Below are 16,370 nucleotides of genomic sequence, written 5' to 3'. Positions count from 1 at the left end.
GATGACTGATTATGTTTTCTTTAACATGTTGAGGGTAAGGTCATTTCTACTGCAAGACTCCTTTATTAATTAAAAGGTTCAAACAAGCAGCTGAGGTAAGATGTAGAAGTTTCACTGTTCTCCTGTTTTTGCCGGAATATTGTCAAAAGAGAGCCTTGTCTTCTTTTTTCATAGAGCTTTCCTGGGAGGTGAAATAAACATGTGTAAAAAACATGTTTTAATATGAGGACTGACTGACTTTCTACACTTATTGGGAGAGATGTGTAAAAAAAAAACTTAAATACGTCCAGTTTTAGTTGTAGTAGCATCAGCTCCTACTGAAAAAAAAAACATTTATCCTTTTCTACTCAGTGGAGAAAATATCCTTTTTCAGGATTTCTTAATATATTTTCACTTATTTTTTACAAAATTCCTGGTGCCTCACTTTGCCTGCTGCTCTTAAACCTTTGCTCAACTATCTTTGACTATTAAAATAGCACTTGTTCTTGTCCTGTAACATTTGAAGCACAGAAAGAGCGGATTTTGACCTTTCTTCTCCAAAGACTCCAGAATGTTCTCTTATGCTTATTTCTTTCGGCTCACCAAACAGGTTTCCTATAGGATTTTCACGTCCATGAAAGAAGTTTGGTATTTGTGTCTGGTGAAACACTTTTTGTGTTGATTTGGCCATATGTTTTAGATCATTACCCTGCTGGACCAAAAGATGATTTATTTTTTCATTTTCTCACAGAAAGGGTGAAAAATGAAGAGAAGATAAGGGACCCCTCTGAAGTGATTATTGCCAAAAGCATAGTCTAAGTCTCATCTGACCAAAGCACTCAGTTCCAGTTAAAATCCCAGTAGAGTTTAGTGAATTCCACACGTTTACATTTATCATGGTAGGACAGGAAAGGCTTTTTCCTGGCATACTTCCCAATCTTCCAGATGGCATGTCTAATTTTTGATATTGAGACTTAAAGATTCCAAAATGACACTCTATGCTGCAGTTCTCCAAAAGTGAGCTTTGGAGTAGATTTTTTTTACCTCCCTTACCATCCTTCTCACTGTTACCGGTGGCAATACAAGTATACACTTGTTTCTTCTTCCAGCCTTGTTTGTCATAGTTCCAGTTTTTTTAATTGTTGCTTTAAGGGTTGATAAAGGCAGTGTTGACTCTTCTTCTCCCTACAAAGAAACAGTGAACATCATGCTAGTTTTGTATTTTAGGCAGGGCCGAGGGTCTTCGTTCGGCTGTTCAGAGCGTGAAGGTGCACCTGCCAGGCTGGAAGGATTGAGTAATAGCTGTTGTGTATAATAAAAATAAAAATGTGCACATATGTAGGTCTGTGGGAAGGATTGGTGAGTTGGATCTGATCTAATCTGTTTATTAAAAAAAAAAACAAAGATGCAGATGAATTCCCTAGTTCTCCTACATTCCGGTGCCTTCGGTGGGCCTCGGGTCTTCCCCTTTTCCAGACCCTCCTACTTTCAGATTTCACATTGTTTTCTTATTTTTCTTCTTAAATCATCTGAATGTTAGCAAAGAGGCTTCCAGCTTACTCATGCTTGCTGACTCATCTATCCATGTAAGCCCACCTTCTTGGGAGTCTTTGTCCTGCCATTGGCTCCCACAAGTCTGATAGAGCAGAGACTAATTATGTGATATCTTGCTCTTTTTAACTTTAAATTGAGTCATTCTCTTGGAAAAAGTTGTACTTCCACTGTTTCCAGTCCTCTTTCCATTTCTGTTTACAAAGGGTGAGGTTCTTTTCCTAACCTCTTGAGGCCACAAAGAGACCACACAGTGTGTGAAAATCTGCTCCACAGACACACCTCGGTTTCTGTGCACAATAAAACACACATACATGTTTTCTCACCACAAATGGCTTCACAATTCAGCTGAGAGATGCAAACACATCGCCACTTTTTTACAGAATGGAACTATTAGCTGAATTATGCAGAGCACTGGAAACAAGCAGCCACTGAAGACGGATTGTGCTGTCTAAACAACTCCAAACACATAAAGTAATTGCCTGCAGTTCATCAGCACCAGCATGTCACTTAATGAGTCTACCAAACAGAAAAAAAAACATTTAAAATTGACATCAGTTGTGGAAACCAAAAATGTTCCTCAGTTGTCCTTGTCTTTATGGGCACCAGCTGATTTCCATTCACTTGTTGGTGTATTTTATTATTATTATTTATGAACCATTCCTGGAAGACTCCAAATTTACATCACACTGAGTTTGGCCTGGCTGGAATCATATTTGATTTTGTAATTCCCTTTGAGCACCTGGTGCAACTAATTGCAATTTGTCCGTGTGTCCACCAGCTTCTTGTTTGTCAGTATTAATCTGAATTCACCACTGAGACATTTCTTGAGATGTCAAACACCTAATCTAATTTTACTAATGTCTCGTTTTATTCACACACCTTCCACAACAATGGTTCTTGCTGCTTGGTCATTCAGATTATTGTTTTGTTTTAAAAACAGATCTTGAATGTTTCAAGATAAACTAAGATGTGAGGCTAAAGAATATTACGCTGAGACACAGAAATCACTTTGCAATTGTAATGAATACAATTTTTGCTAGCCGTTCACAAACAGACATTTATGCGTTTACCCGAAAAAAATCCAATATAAATAAATTTGATTTAACTTAATAATCTGATTAGATGCTACAATATCATTAGTCTTCACCCCCGTTCTGTCAAATTTCAAGCAAATTCTAAGAAAAACAGCTCAAAATACAGCAAAAAAGTTGTTTTATTTGTTTTGTATATTTTTAAATGTTGTAATAATGTAATGTTTTTTCTTTTTCTTTTTGTATTTGTTTATTAATTTGATCTGTATAAGTTGTATTACTACTGGGTTCTCTCAGTAGAGGAGGGCCACTCTGACAGTGATCGTATTGGTGCGTGTTAACATAATGACCCCGAAGACCAGGTGTGATATAGTTTGATTTAGCTTGAAAAAAGACATATTGTAACTGACATTTCTTGACTTTTTAAAATGTCCCAATGCATCCTTCACACCAGACTAAATTCCAACCAGGACATTTAAAATTAACTTATCATGGATGGTCTTTCTTGGTTCTTGGAGAGGTCTGAAGGGGTCAAACATGCAGTGCCCTCCCTTTTATGTGTGAGAGAGTATTAAAGTTCTTCCAACTATTTGGAGGATGCACTAAATACCTGTGATGAGGCTGTTGGCCTCATGTCTGGGTCTTTTCTTCAGCGTAGACTAGCCTGGTAGCAAAGGTGGCAGCTTGCCAGCAACATGTGGACTGCCCTAGTGTGGGGGACTGACAACAGTGGCCTCAAGTCAAAACTGCAACCTCATAAATCCTCACAACAGCAGCACTCAGAGAAATTAACTAAAGTTTTAGCAGTATGATTGCTTAGCACATCATATCCCTCCAAAGCTCTGGCAGCAAACAAAGGATCTTGCAAAGTAGTTTAAACAAACCAGGACCAGCACCAAAAAAACAAACAAAAAAATCAGTATGTGCTGGACACCTACTCACAGTTAATGATCAATTAACCGTGATTAACCACATTTCCTGGGAATTGGAGTTAAATTTCTCTAGCAACACAAAGGAGTGATTATTGCCACACCTGCAGAATCAGAAAATCACTTAAAGAAAACCTGACTGACAACAGGCTAAAAGATATCAAAAAGCAACACACCATACCTATACAGGTCCTTCTCAAAATATTAGCATATTGTGATAAAGTTCATTATTTTCCATAATGTAATGATGAAAATTTAACATTCATATATTTTAGATTCATTGCACACTAACTGAAATATTTCAGGTCTTTTATTGTCTTAATACGGATGATTTTGGCATACAGCTCATGAAAACCCAAAATTCCTATCTCACAAAATTAGCATATCATTAAAAGGGTCTCTAAACGAGCTATGAACCTAATCATCTGAATCAACGAGTTAACTCTAAACACCTGCAAAAGATTCCTGAGGCCTTTAAAACTCCCAGCCTGGTTCATCACTCAAAACCCCAATCATGGGTAAGACTGCCGACCTGACTGCTGTCCAGAAGGCCACTATTGACACCCTCAAGCAAGAGGGTAAGACACAGAAAGAAATTTCTGAACGAATAGGCTGTTCCCAGAGTGCTGTATCAAGGCACCTCAGTGGGAAGTCTGTGGGAAGAAAAAAGTGTGGCAGAAAACGCTGCACAACGAGAAGAGGTGACCGGACCCTGAGGAAGATTGTGGAGAAGGGCCGATTCCAGACCTTGGGGGACCTGCGGAAGCAGTGGACTGAGTCTGGAGTAGAAACATCCAGAGCCACCGTGCACAGGCGTGTGCAGGAAATGGGCTACAGGTGCCGCATTCCCCAGGTCAAGCCACTTTTGAACCAGAAACAGCGGCAGAAGCGCCTGACCTGGGCTACAGAGAAGCAGCACTGGACTGTTGCTCAGTGGTCCAAAGTACTTTTTTCGGATGAAAGCAAATTCTGCATGTCATTCGGAAATCAAGGTGCCAGAGTCTGGAGGAAGACTGGGGAGAAGGAAATGCCAAAATGCCAGAAGTCCAGTGTCAAGTACCCACAGTCAGTGATGGTCTGGGGTGCCGTGTCAGCTGCTGGTGTTGGTCCACTGTGTTTTATCAAGGGCAGGGTCAATGCAGCTAGCTATCAGGAGATTTTGGAGCACTTTATGCTTCCATCTGCTGAAAAGCTTTATGGAGATGAAGATTTCATTTTTCAGCCCGACCTGGCACCTGCTCACAGTGCCAAAACCACTGGTAAATGGTTTACTGACCATGGTATCACTGTGCTCAATTGGCCTGCCAACTCTCCTGACCTGAACCCCATAGAGAATCTGTGGGATATTGTGAAGAGAACGTTGAGAGACTCAAGACCCAACACTCTGGATGAGCTAAAGGCCGCTATCGAAGCATCCTGGGCCTCCATAAGACCTCAGCAGTGCCACAGGCTGATTGCCTCCATGTCACGCCGCATTGAAGCAGTCATTTCTGCCAAAGGATTCCCGACCAAGTATTGAGTGCATAACTGTACATGATTATTTGAAGGTTGACGTTTTTTGTATTAAAAACACTTTTCTTTTATTGGTCGGATGAAATATGCTAATTTTGTGAGATAGGAATTTTGGGTTTTCATGAGCTGTATGCCAAAATCATCCGTATTAAGACAATAAAAGACCTGAAATATTTCAGTTAGTGTGCAAAAATCTAAAATATATGAATGTTACATTTTCATCATGACATTATGGAAAATAATGAACTTTATCACAATATGCTAATATTTTGAGAAGGACCTGTAATCTAAAGTAAACATGCCTCCCCTTTTTTCCCCTTTTTTTTAAAGAAACCTGTGAACAATTGAAAATTGATTGACTCAGAAAGCATCAAAATGAAGGATTTGGAGTGGCATAGTCAAAATTCAGACTAAAATCTGTTTGAAATGCTGTGACACAGGCTGTTCATATGTGAAAAGCCATCCAATGTGGATAAATTAAAAACAATTTCTGTACAATGATGTAAAATACTCATAATTTATATCTCAAACACTTAATGGCAGTTGTTGCCACTAAGTGTAGAAAAACCAGTAATCAGCTTTAGGTACTTTTTTACAGCGCTGTGTATAGGGAAATAATCAAGATTATTAGAAGACATTGTAGTGCGTTTATGTGATAGCTGTGGTGGTAGCAGTATGGGACGGTGTCCAGGGAAACTACTTGGAAAAGCCTATTTGGTCATTACAGACAGCTGTTCTATCCTCACTGCCTTTATTCTTGAAAAAATTCCAGGTTAGCATCAATCATGCTTGTCTGTCATGGTGATCCTGAAGACCGTGGGACAGTTTTAGTCTAGTGTGAAGAGGCCATAAACAACGGAGGTGATACTGGGCATTAAACTTGCAGAGAAAGGCCTTAGTACAGCTTTTCAATATGCATCCACTTACATCCTCCAATATGCATCCACTTACATCCACTTACATCCTCCTATTCCTCTTTCTCTCCACTTTGTCTTTCTTTCCATACTCTTCTCTGAACTTATCTCTCTCCCATGGAGAGTATGAATAGGCATTGCGTGTGCTTTGTTTGTCAGATTTGCTTGGTTTATTATGTATGCTGCCTGAGTTCTACCGGGGCCTTGATTCTAACTCAAATCTAATGTTGCACTTCACCACACCACAAGAAGTTTTTTTTTTAGATTCTCTTGGTGGCTGCTGGTCGCTATTTTCTGGACTCCTCCATACTGAGGTCAAAGGCTTCCCAACTACAGAAGAAGTTGGTTTTCTGCTTCATTCTGAATGTTCTTGAAATGCATTTCAGTACATTGTCTCTCATTCTTTGTGAAGGCCAGTTCATTTTTCCACATTTATTGCACAGACATTAAACCTTTGATGTTTTACTCTTTTCCATTTATCCTAAAATGTGATCTGGGACAGTGGCACGAACAAAGAATTGCTGATATATATTCCTTCAGACACTACTACTAGAATACAGAACTAAAATGCAGAAAATAACAATATCTGTATGTCATCTTGTATTTCCTGATACACAGATCTTTTTCTCAAAATGCGAAAGACAGGACAATATACCATTCAAGTAATACAGATGTGTGTTGACCTTCATGAGTCAGAAAGTAGTACAAACGTAAGGTCGGCCGTATCTACCATCAGAGCTATTAATAAAGCAACTGGAAAAGTGTGCACGGTGGTGCAGTTGGTAGCACTTTTGCCTTGCAGCAAGAAGGTCCTGGGTTCAATTCCCAACCGGGGGTCTTTCTGCATGGAGTTTGCATGTTCTCCCTGTGCATGTGTGGGTTCTCACCGGGTACTCTGGCTTCCTCCCACAGTCCAAAGACATGCCTGTTAGGTTAATTGGTCTCTCTAAATTGCCCATAGTGTATGAATGAGTGTGTGTGTGCTTGGTTGTTTGTGTGTTGCCCTGTGATGGACTGTTGACCTGTCCAGGGTGTACCCTGCCTCTCGCCCATAGACTGCTGGAGATAGGCACCAGCTCCCCCGCGACCCACTATGAAATAAGCAGTAGAAAATGACTGACTGATGTTTATTCTTTCTTTTTTTTCCTCTTCTTTTCTGATAAGACAGATCATAAACCAGCCCGTTATCACCGCCTAAGGCTGTAGTACAAACTGTATAATTCTGTATGGTAGACTACGCAGTTGCTCAGCTTAGCTTCAGTATAAAACAGTGGTGTCCAAACTTTTTGTCACATGGGCCAAAACGTAAAAGTATTCATTGGCCAAAAAAAATGTAAAAGCAAAAATTAAAAAAGATATTGTTCATTATTGTTCATTTTTCTTACCTGCTTAACAGTAAAATATGCATTCAATAGTTTATTTAAACAAACAAAGTAGTTGGATTTTTTTTCTTAGAAAGGGGCGTGTAACTCATTGTAGACTTGAGGTTTCTGCAAGGTGTCCAGTTTGCAAATCCTTTTGGGCTCGATTGAAAGAAAAACCTGAAAAAATATTCTATTCTCTGCAATAAGAAGAGGATTTGAGTAACACTTTCTTTGAAATTGTTTGCTTTATTTAGCCAAGTTTAATTGATTAATTAAAAGCAGATTTGGGTTCACCAAAGTCTGCTTTTGTGTAAAAGTGTCTGGATAGATTTGGTCCTACTGACCATGAAATTAAAGAGAATGCAAAAAGCGTGGTTATTTAAAGACAACTACCTTGTGTTGTACCTAACATTTCCTATTGTGCGAAGACTTTTATTTGTTGGTAATAATTCTGCCCTAATAAAAAGTCTCAATTTGCATCAACCCCCGTTGGCAGGCCAAATTTGTATCACTCTTGAACTGCAGTCGGGGTCTGCATAAAATCATTCCAAGGGCCGTAAATGGCCCCCGGGTTGCACTTCAGACACCCCTGGTACAAATAGTGTTAATAGGAGTGTAGTATAAAGCATAGGAGTATAGTGGTATAATCAGGAGCAAGTGTATTTTCGCATGTTCCAACAGAAAGCAAGAGGTATGCCAAGTGCTTGAGGGAAATAAAGCTAAACAAAATCTCCAAAGTACACAAAGAACTGCCGAAAATGTTTTATTGTCCAAGACCGCTAATTTATTTAAGGTCTACGGTAAGTATTACTCAGGAAAGTAATTTAATTTGAAATTAAATCTAAATTTAGAATGAACCCATTTTCATCACATTTGGAAATACTGTATTTCGATAGAAGGATTTTAAATACAGCTCTTTGGATGCAAGAACCAGGAAGACATGCACAGAAATAATTAGGACTTGCAGAAGAGTTTGTAACAGGGAGGAGGGGATTACTATTTGTTACTATACACAATCTACTACTATACACAACATCTGTAAGGTTGATTTAAAGCTTTTATTCCCCTGTAGGTTTCCTTCCGTTTAGTGAGAAGTTTATATCATTAGTTTCCGTTCTCAAATCTCTAAACCACACCGCTAAAAGTGTGTCATAATTATGCAAATTCTCCATTAATGACCATACTTAGTTGTTTTTAACAATGATAACATTTGGATGTACTGAAATTAATTATTAACCACATGAAAAAGCTCACATCTTATGACGGTTTTAAAACAGGCTTAAGATTCGATTCTTTAAATGTAATCCTAGGAGGTTGCTGTAACAGCATGTCAATCTTGACCAGATGCTACCAGTACCTTTCCTTGACTATACACACACATGCACCATGCACAAACACAGTCACACACACATGTATTAAAAGCAACAAAGTGCATGGTGCCCCCCTCCCCCCTCCGGCCTGGCTGGGCTTTGGGTAGTTTGTAACCCAAGTATTTTATTAGCAACTGGTCCAACACAGCTAATTGTTTCCTGAGGGAGCCACATCCCTCCACTCCATCATTGATTAACAGTCAACATTATGTGTCTTGACAACTTTGACAGTCATTTTTCTTTTTTTTTATTTCGGTCACAAAACTTTTTATGGGTCTGCACTGCCACAAATCTCCAGTGAAAATTTTCCCTCAGACCACTTTTTCAAGGTAAAGCAGTTAAACGATACCTTTTTTTTTTTTGATGTGACTAAAGCATATTAGCAGGACTTAATGATTATTATAAAAAGGCTTTTTATCTTGTTTTTGTTTTAATTATTTTTTAAATATAATTCGCATGGATTCTTTTTTTCTTTCTTTCACATATTAGGCTTGTTTTACATTTTTCATTGGTGAAAAAAATTAAAAACCTTTCAAAGATTTTTAATTAAATTTAAATCTATTTTTTGTTTGTTTGTTTGTTTTTAAGTAGCTATTCAAACTTAGTAATTGTTTCTGGCAGTAATCTTGTTTTTCCTCTAATATTTTTTTAAGCCTTTTATCTTGCTATCTGAATTCAGTTAGTTTCCCATTTTTAAACCCTTTGCTCTGCCTGTTAGTTAATTGTATCTTAACTGTCTTTTCTCTGTGAGCTTGAGTTACTTATTTAGACTCTTGGTCACACTTATAAAAGACAGATAATAATAAAGCAGGCTAAATCTAGGCATCATCTGTTATTTGACCTGGATTTCCCTGAAAATACAGTTGAATAAATGATCAGAGTGGGAGGATGTGAGCTTGTGGCTCCTGAGAACTTCCTTTTATCTATTTACTTTCTGTTTTTTCAACTGATGATATTTATTTAAAATTAAGCTTTTCATCTTCTTCAAAAACTTTGTCCTTGAATGTCTTGAAAACGAATTCTGCATCTCCAATCATAAAAAGCAGTGTCCGGTTTCCGGCCTCTTCCTCTTCTCTGCTCTTGTCTAGTATCCGTCTTTGATGATGCCGTTGGGACCAGTGAGATGACTTTCAAACAGTTGCTCTCCCAAACAGGATATACATGGTGTGTAGGCCCGCGCTCTCTGGAGCAGGGATCAAATGATGTTCTTCCGCCTTCCCACTGGTTCCTCCGCTTCTCCAGGGTGGGGCCTGACGAGATCACCCTGAAGTGTGTTTCAAGGTTATATATTGTTACACGTACAAACTTATCAGTATCAATATCATCATCGTCATTATGTATTTTCATTCTGACCTCTTATTCCGGCATTCTTTGATAATTGTTGGATGTATAATGGGAGATTGGGGCCCCAAAATCATGTTACACTGTGTAAATGTATGGTCTGGTTTTGCCTTGGAGGAATAGTCAAATGACTTTTGGCTACACTCTAAAAAGAAAATACACTGATTCAGCTACAAAAAAATTAGATAACAGTTTCCGTGGACTTTTTGATATAGTTCCCAGCATTTGGGTCTTGTTTAAGTAAACACAACACGATTTCACATGATGTCTCCATGCTTAATAACGTTATACCAACTAAATGTATGTTTTGTTAACAATATGTTGTTAATTTAGTTAGTGTAGATTATAGATTTTGACACAATTTCACCCAGAAAGGCTTCATGTAAATTGTGAAATTTTGTTTTATTCCATCAATTAATATTACTTTAACTAGAGTGCATAAGTGAACTGAGTTTACTTCTTTGACTGTCTTATTAAAATCTGGCAGAAAAATAAATGGAAGAAGTTTTTTGTTTTCTTGGTGCCTTCTGCGCACATTTGTTGTGCTTATTTTCAATAACAGCTATTAAAAAAATATATAACGGCTGTCCTGCCCAACCTGTCTCACCTGCAATCAGCCTTAGTTGTCGACTAGTCCTTTCAGTATTGTATTCTCTACTTACCCCCATGTCTCCCTGTCTTCTTCATATTACTTTAAGTTTACGTAAGTTAGTTTTAGCTTTTCATTGAATCAATTCTAATATAATTATTCCTGCTTCCCACTTGCTCTAGGGTCCTTTTACACCACAAAACATGACAACTACTGGGACAACCACTGACCTGTGATTGTTTCCCAAATGTGCTGTCTATGCAAAACATAGCAAAATACATTGTTACATTTGTTTATTATTTAAATCCCAATAATGATGTAAAATGTGGAGACCTAACAAATAACCTACTATTGTTTGACTGAAAAGCCATCTCTTTTGATGTCATTTACCTCGTGTTAATTTTGAATTTTTAGAGGAAGCTGAATACTTCTTTGTCCTAAGCTTGCAACTTAAAAATTGTCAGTCAGTCAGTCAGTCATTTTCTACCGCTTATTCCATAGTGGGTCACGGGGAAGCTGGTGCCTATCTCCAGCAGTCTATGGGCGAAAGGCAGGGTACACTTAAAAATTGATTTAGCAAAAATGTGATATAATATCTAATGGACTCAAGCTAAATAAATGGATTAGCTAGCTTAGCCTATATTGATTACATTACAGTTAACATATGTGTTTACCACCGTTGAATGTTATTGTCATGCAGAAAATCTGAGCACACGCAGTCTGTTCCTTTCCTCCATGTTCCTCCAGGTTCGGATCTTTCTATTCTTCTCTTCTCAATATTTTAGGTATGCACAGTAGAAAAATACATTTTCCTCTTTTTAAGGGAAAACTAAAGAGTTTGACTTATTTAAGTTGAAGCATGTTTTCTTGATTTTTTTTGGACTTTGGAATTTTAAGTTATCAGCTCATGTATTTATGCAGCATACTTTTAACACTTTTTACGAGTGAGTCTGTTGCCTTAGACAGGTTGTTCTGTGGTGGCAACTAAACACATGTGGTTAACAGGATGACCACAGAAGCAGAGGGAGGAGGAGTCATTTTCACATTAGCAGAATCTCATTTTGAGAGTGATGCAGCATTCCAGGACCCCTTTATTTGATTAGACTTAATGTCATAAATGCAAGAATGCACTTGCATAAATGGCAAAAGTACCCAATAAATTACTTTTTCTCGTCAGCAAATACCCACACTTGCTCACCCTCCCTGTCCACATCCCATGGGCCACATTACCTCCTCAATTAGCAACATGGAGCATAATTATACTAATTTCTTGAATTGCATTAGCAGAGGGGGGTTGGAGAAAAGAAAGGCGCTCTTTCTAACCATGAATCTTAACTGTGCAGTCAACCACTATTCGTGCACCTCTGAGTGCAAATTCAGGGGGAGGCAAAATGACCCCTGGTGCCCACTCTCCCCACAACCACCATCCTTCTCATGTGCCTGCTTTCCTCTCTCATTCAGTCCCTCTAAAACTTCATTCATATTCTGTGTTTTCCTCCCACGACGACTGTTTAATCTGATGCTATATCAAACTCAGGCATTCCTAATATTATGTCAGATGTTTGAGGAATCTTTACATTAAGCTTTGTTTCATTTTTATTTTTTCTTGTTTGTCTTTGAAGAATTAACCACCAATTTAGTTGTTCTTAGAAGCCTAAATGTCAAAATTTGTCAGGTGTTGGAGAAGTGAAACATCTCCATCAAAGCAACTTCTTTTTAAAGCAACAAAAACATTGATTTTATTTACAAATGCTTCCAGAGGTAAAATTTTAACACACTGCTTGGTTGTGTTCTTTTATACTTATTTTACCACAACCAAAAGTGCATCAAAACAGCAAGTATTTACAGTAAATTTGTTTTGTTCTCACATTGCTGTGCTAAAATATAAATTAATACATTTGAAATATATTATCTATATTCCTCTGTGTTGTCTTCTGATGTAGGACCAGTCCTTCATGACCAGGTCACATCAGATCGGCCTGGCGGATGAGGATCACCGGGGGGCCGCAAGGTGCTGGTAGTGGGAACATTGCCTCTGTTATGAAAGACACCATTGTCCCGTCTGCCTCGCCGACATAGAAAATGAATAAATCAAAGTGGAGAGATCAAGAGTGGAGGAGAAGAGGGAATGGCAAGAAGGGGGGAGGGGGGGGGGGTCTATCTGACATCTGCATTCTTAAACGACGGAGCATTTAGCTCTGTAATAATGGTATCTTCATGTCACAAATGCCACAATGCTGAAGAAATTAACATTTAAGTAGGATTTTACCTCTGATCAGATTTACACCTCTGTTCCCCTGTGGTGCTGTCAACCTGACACTTAACAGATTTTTGTTTATTATATTGCTTTTGTCATCCCTGTATTTTTATTTTGCTAAGTTAGCTGGAACCCCTGAGTTGTCAAACACATGCCATCACAGGATGTGTCAACAGCTTAAAGTTACTGTGATGCTATTTGTGCTGATTTGATCAGGAATTTTAATTTTAATTTTCTAACTTTTTAACTTAAACTAGTTTTTACTGATGTTTTATTGGTTTTACATCTTCAACTATAAAAAGCAGGCCTTCTCACTTTGTTCATTTAAAGCGTTTGCTAATGTAATCATGTGACTTGCTGATAAAAGATCAAAGGATCTCCATGGGAAATATTTTTTTTATATATTTGTTTTAAAGCACAGTTAACCATCTGTCATGCAGTGTTAATTTTGTAAATTTCAAGAGTAAAAGTGAAGCCTGTACTGTTCTGTACAAACAATATTTGTGTGCATCAGTTCCTTTTTAACTTAATTTATCTTGAACAATCTAATTTTATTACTGTCAGTGCCCTTTGTTGGACTGTTTTCCTAACACGGAGACCTAGTGCTTTGTGGCAAGTATAGCAATATCATACCTGGAGGTTATAGAGCAGGAGTGTTCAGGTTCAGTCCTAAAGGGCCGGTGTTCTGCAGGTTTATTGTGTGTTCTTACTCCAACACAGCTTATTTAAATGACTAAATGACTTCCTCAGCATGTCATTTAGCTCAGCTGAGGCCTGCTCATGAACCCATTCATTTGATTTAAGTGTGATATATTAGGACATAATCTGAAACATGCAGGACAATGGTCTGTGAAAACTGACTCAAATAGGAGAAGAATTATGTCACAATGTGAAGCCAGGAAGCTGGATTTAAAATTCTGTGACTTTGGATGACATTAGTATTGGATAGTCCATCACTTGTTATTCGCTCTACTGCTCACTTGTTATTTGCCGATGTATGTGGCAGTAACAACAACAATAAATTGTAAGTTTCTTTTTTTCAAAAATAGCAGCTAGGTTCATTTACAATGTAGGTTATAGGGACATTGACAGCTGCTTTGCACTTAAAGCATGAAGCCCTCAAGCTTGTTGTTTTAGTGAAATCCAAATTTAGAGCAAAAAATTATAATTTTTTCTGGAAATATTCGAAGCATGCTTTCTATAAAGAAGGGAAAGTATAATTTAAGGGTTGTTTACAACTTTAAAACAGTTCATGTCCACACTAATATGAAAAAAAATTGTTTCTCTGTGTGGAATGAAGCCGTGGGATAGTTGGTGTGTAGAGGTGAAGCAGTTCAATAAAGAAGAGGAAGATGTTTAGTGAATGCTGCTGCTGCTGCTGCTGCAGCAGTTTATTCAGATTTAGCAATTAATTAAAAATATTGTTAAATGTTTTTTTTAACAAATTTAAAAGCTGACAACTTTTCGAGATGAGGTGGAATTAAATAACTGGGCCTGTCTTTAAAAATCCTGTGTAAACTAAATCACAGCATTTGAGGCTTATTTTTCATTTTATTTCTTTTTATTTTTTTAGAACATATTTATTCATTCAGACTGACTTTTAACTAGATTTGGGCTTTCTATGTCATGGTATATGCTGTTTGAGCTTCACCTTTATGCCCATGTGTTTTATCCTTTCCTCATTTTTTCCATGGATATTTGTATTGTAAAGCACTTTATGGTTCTTGACTTGTGAAGGGTGCTATACAAATAGTTTACTCACTTCCTATTTAACCAGGGACAAAATATATAACGATGTTACATTTATTTTTTCTGTAAAGAAACAACTGTGCTGTCCTCTAGCCAGAGGCTAACTGGCAGCCCCTGCCTATTAGGCTTTTAAAAGGTTAACTTTTAAAACTACAGATATAAAGAAACCTTTCAAAGCCAGCGGAAAAATTAGCTTTTAAAAGAAACACACATACATGCATAAGGTTGACTCAAAGTAAAAGCAGGTGTTTCTAATAAAATGAAAGAGAAGTGAAACCCCTGATAACCTTATTTCAGTATTTCCCATTAAGCAAGAGAAAGAAGACAAGCATGTTTTTATGACAGTCTGTTCCTTTCTCTGAGTGTAGGAGCTTTTGTGTATGAGTAATTCATAACTCAGAAAACAAAGAAACAATCGAAAAAAAGATTGAGTCAAAAGAAGCAAAATGCCATTTTTTGTTGTAATTAATAGATAAAAGATGATTACCCATCTCTGGCCACTCTGCATGTCAGGGCATTCAGAGTTAAAACAGCCAGCCTCTGGTTAACTGCTACAGATTTAAGGCCAGTATAAACTGGTATACTGGTGGATCCCTATAACAGCAAGACAGCAGCTGGCTCTCTGACTCAGTTCATCACTGTGGCACTTTGCTGCTGCCTGTGTTTCCAGGTGTGTGCGCTCATGTATGAGTGTGTGTCTGTGCATAAATGGCGTCTACACAATGACCGCCCTGTGTGACCCTGTGCATCTGTGTCTGCTCGGACAAGGTCCACTGTCCTGCGTGCGGCCTGGTCCTCTCTTCAGTGTTGACGGCACACTACAGGTGCCCAGCACATCTGGTGTTCCACACAGCCCCACAGATTCGCCAAGCTCCAGATAAGTTACATCAACACAGCCATCAAAAGAGCGCATTAACAAAATCAGTAGGAATGTAACAAATTGCCTTCAGTAGCTACTTTGAGGAACAGAAGAAGTTAAGCAACTTTTTTTTTATAGCACGGCTACAAATGTTGTCATTATTTGACCAGTCCACAAGTTCATGACAAGACCCTTTCTTATTAATGAAACTTTGTGCTTGGGATGGGATTTTAAACAGTCCCACCACTGTTATTTCATCTAACACCCCCAATCATCTTTCAGTACCAAACACATGCTGCATAATCAGCATTCTGTCCATCAACAATCTCTGTTTGCTAATGCTAAAAGGCAAAAATCTTCGATGAAAGGAGCCATTTAGAGATGTTTTTGTGAACTAAAAGAATATTTGTCATTCATTTGGTAACTTCTGAAACACAGGAGATCCTCACAAGAACTGGTCCCGTCATTTAGTTTGCAATTAAACCGAAGTTGACTTTAAATTGTCTGTTTATTCAAAATCCAACCTAAACATCTGTTAAGCTGTGTGACTAAATCAATAAAGTTAGAATTTCAGGTAAGGAAAACAAAATCCACCCTTGAGCATCAAAATTAAGTCCAGAAAACCAGTGTGCAAATGAATACCAGAGTTTGCCCAGCTAACAGGTGCACTTCCTCCTTCTCCTAACTGGAAATTTGCATGGCTGTCTAAGGAGGAACAATCTTCTGGGCCACCTGTAACACTGATCAGCCAGTAAATGTATGGCTTCTTTGAAGTCTGATCTCTGTCTCATTAACCTGTTAACCTGTCAAAAAAGATATTTCTCCTCTTTTTATAACCACAAATACTATATGACACACTCACATCAACTTTTCAGTCTATCAATTTCAGCAACTTTGGTTTAAGTTCCACTTTGCGGAAGTT

General features: G+C 38.0%; 1 long non-coding RNA gene across 1 annotated transcript in view; it reads left to right on the top strand.

Annotated features, from left to right (window-relative positions):
- The window catches only part of LOC124864901, a 32,113-nt gene extending 19,392 nt beyond the window's left edge, over positions 1–12,721 (top strand). The window contains exon 4 of the long non-coding RNA XR_007037378.1: positions 12,527–12,721. This is a non-coding gene — a long non-coding RNA (uncharacterized LOC124864901). The remainder of the gene's footprint in view (positions 1–12,526) is intronic.
- The last annotated feature ends 3,649 nt before the right edge of the window (positions 12,722–16,370 follow it).

This window comes from Girardinichthys multiradiatus, chromosome Y, assembly GCF_021462225.1.
Source record: "Girardinichthys multiradiatus isolate DD_20200921_A chromosome Y, DD_fGirMul_XY1, whole genome shotgun sequence".
NCBI classification, from domain to species: domain Eukaryota; kingdom Metazoa; phylum Chordata; class Actinopteri; order Cyprinodontiformes; family Goodeidae; genus Girardinichthys; species Girardinichthys multiradiatus.
The sequence above is the reverse complement of the archived record's forward strand: the minus strand, read 5'-3'. Positions and strand labels throughout refer to the sequence as shown.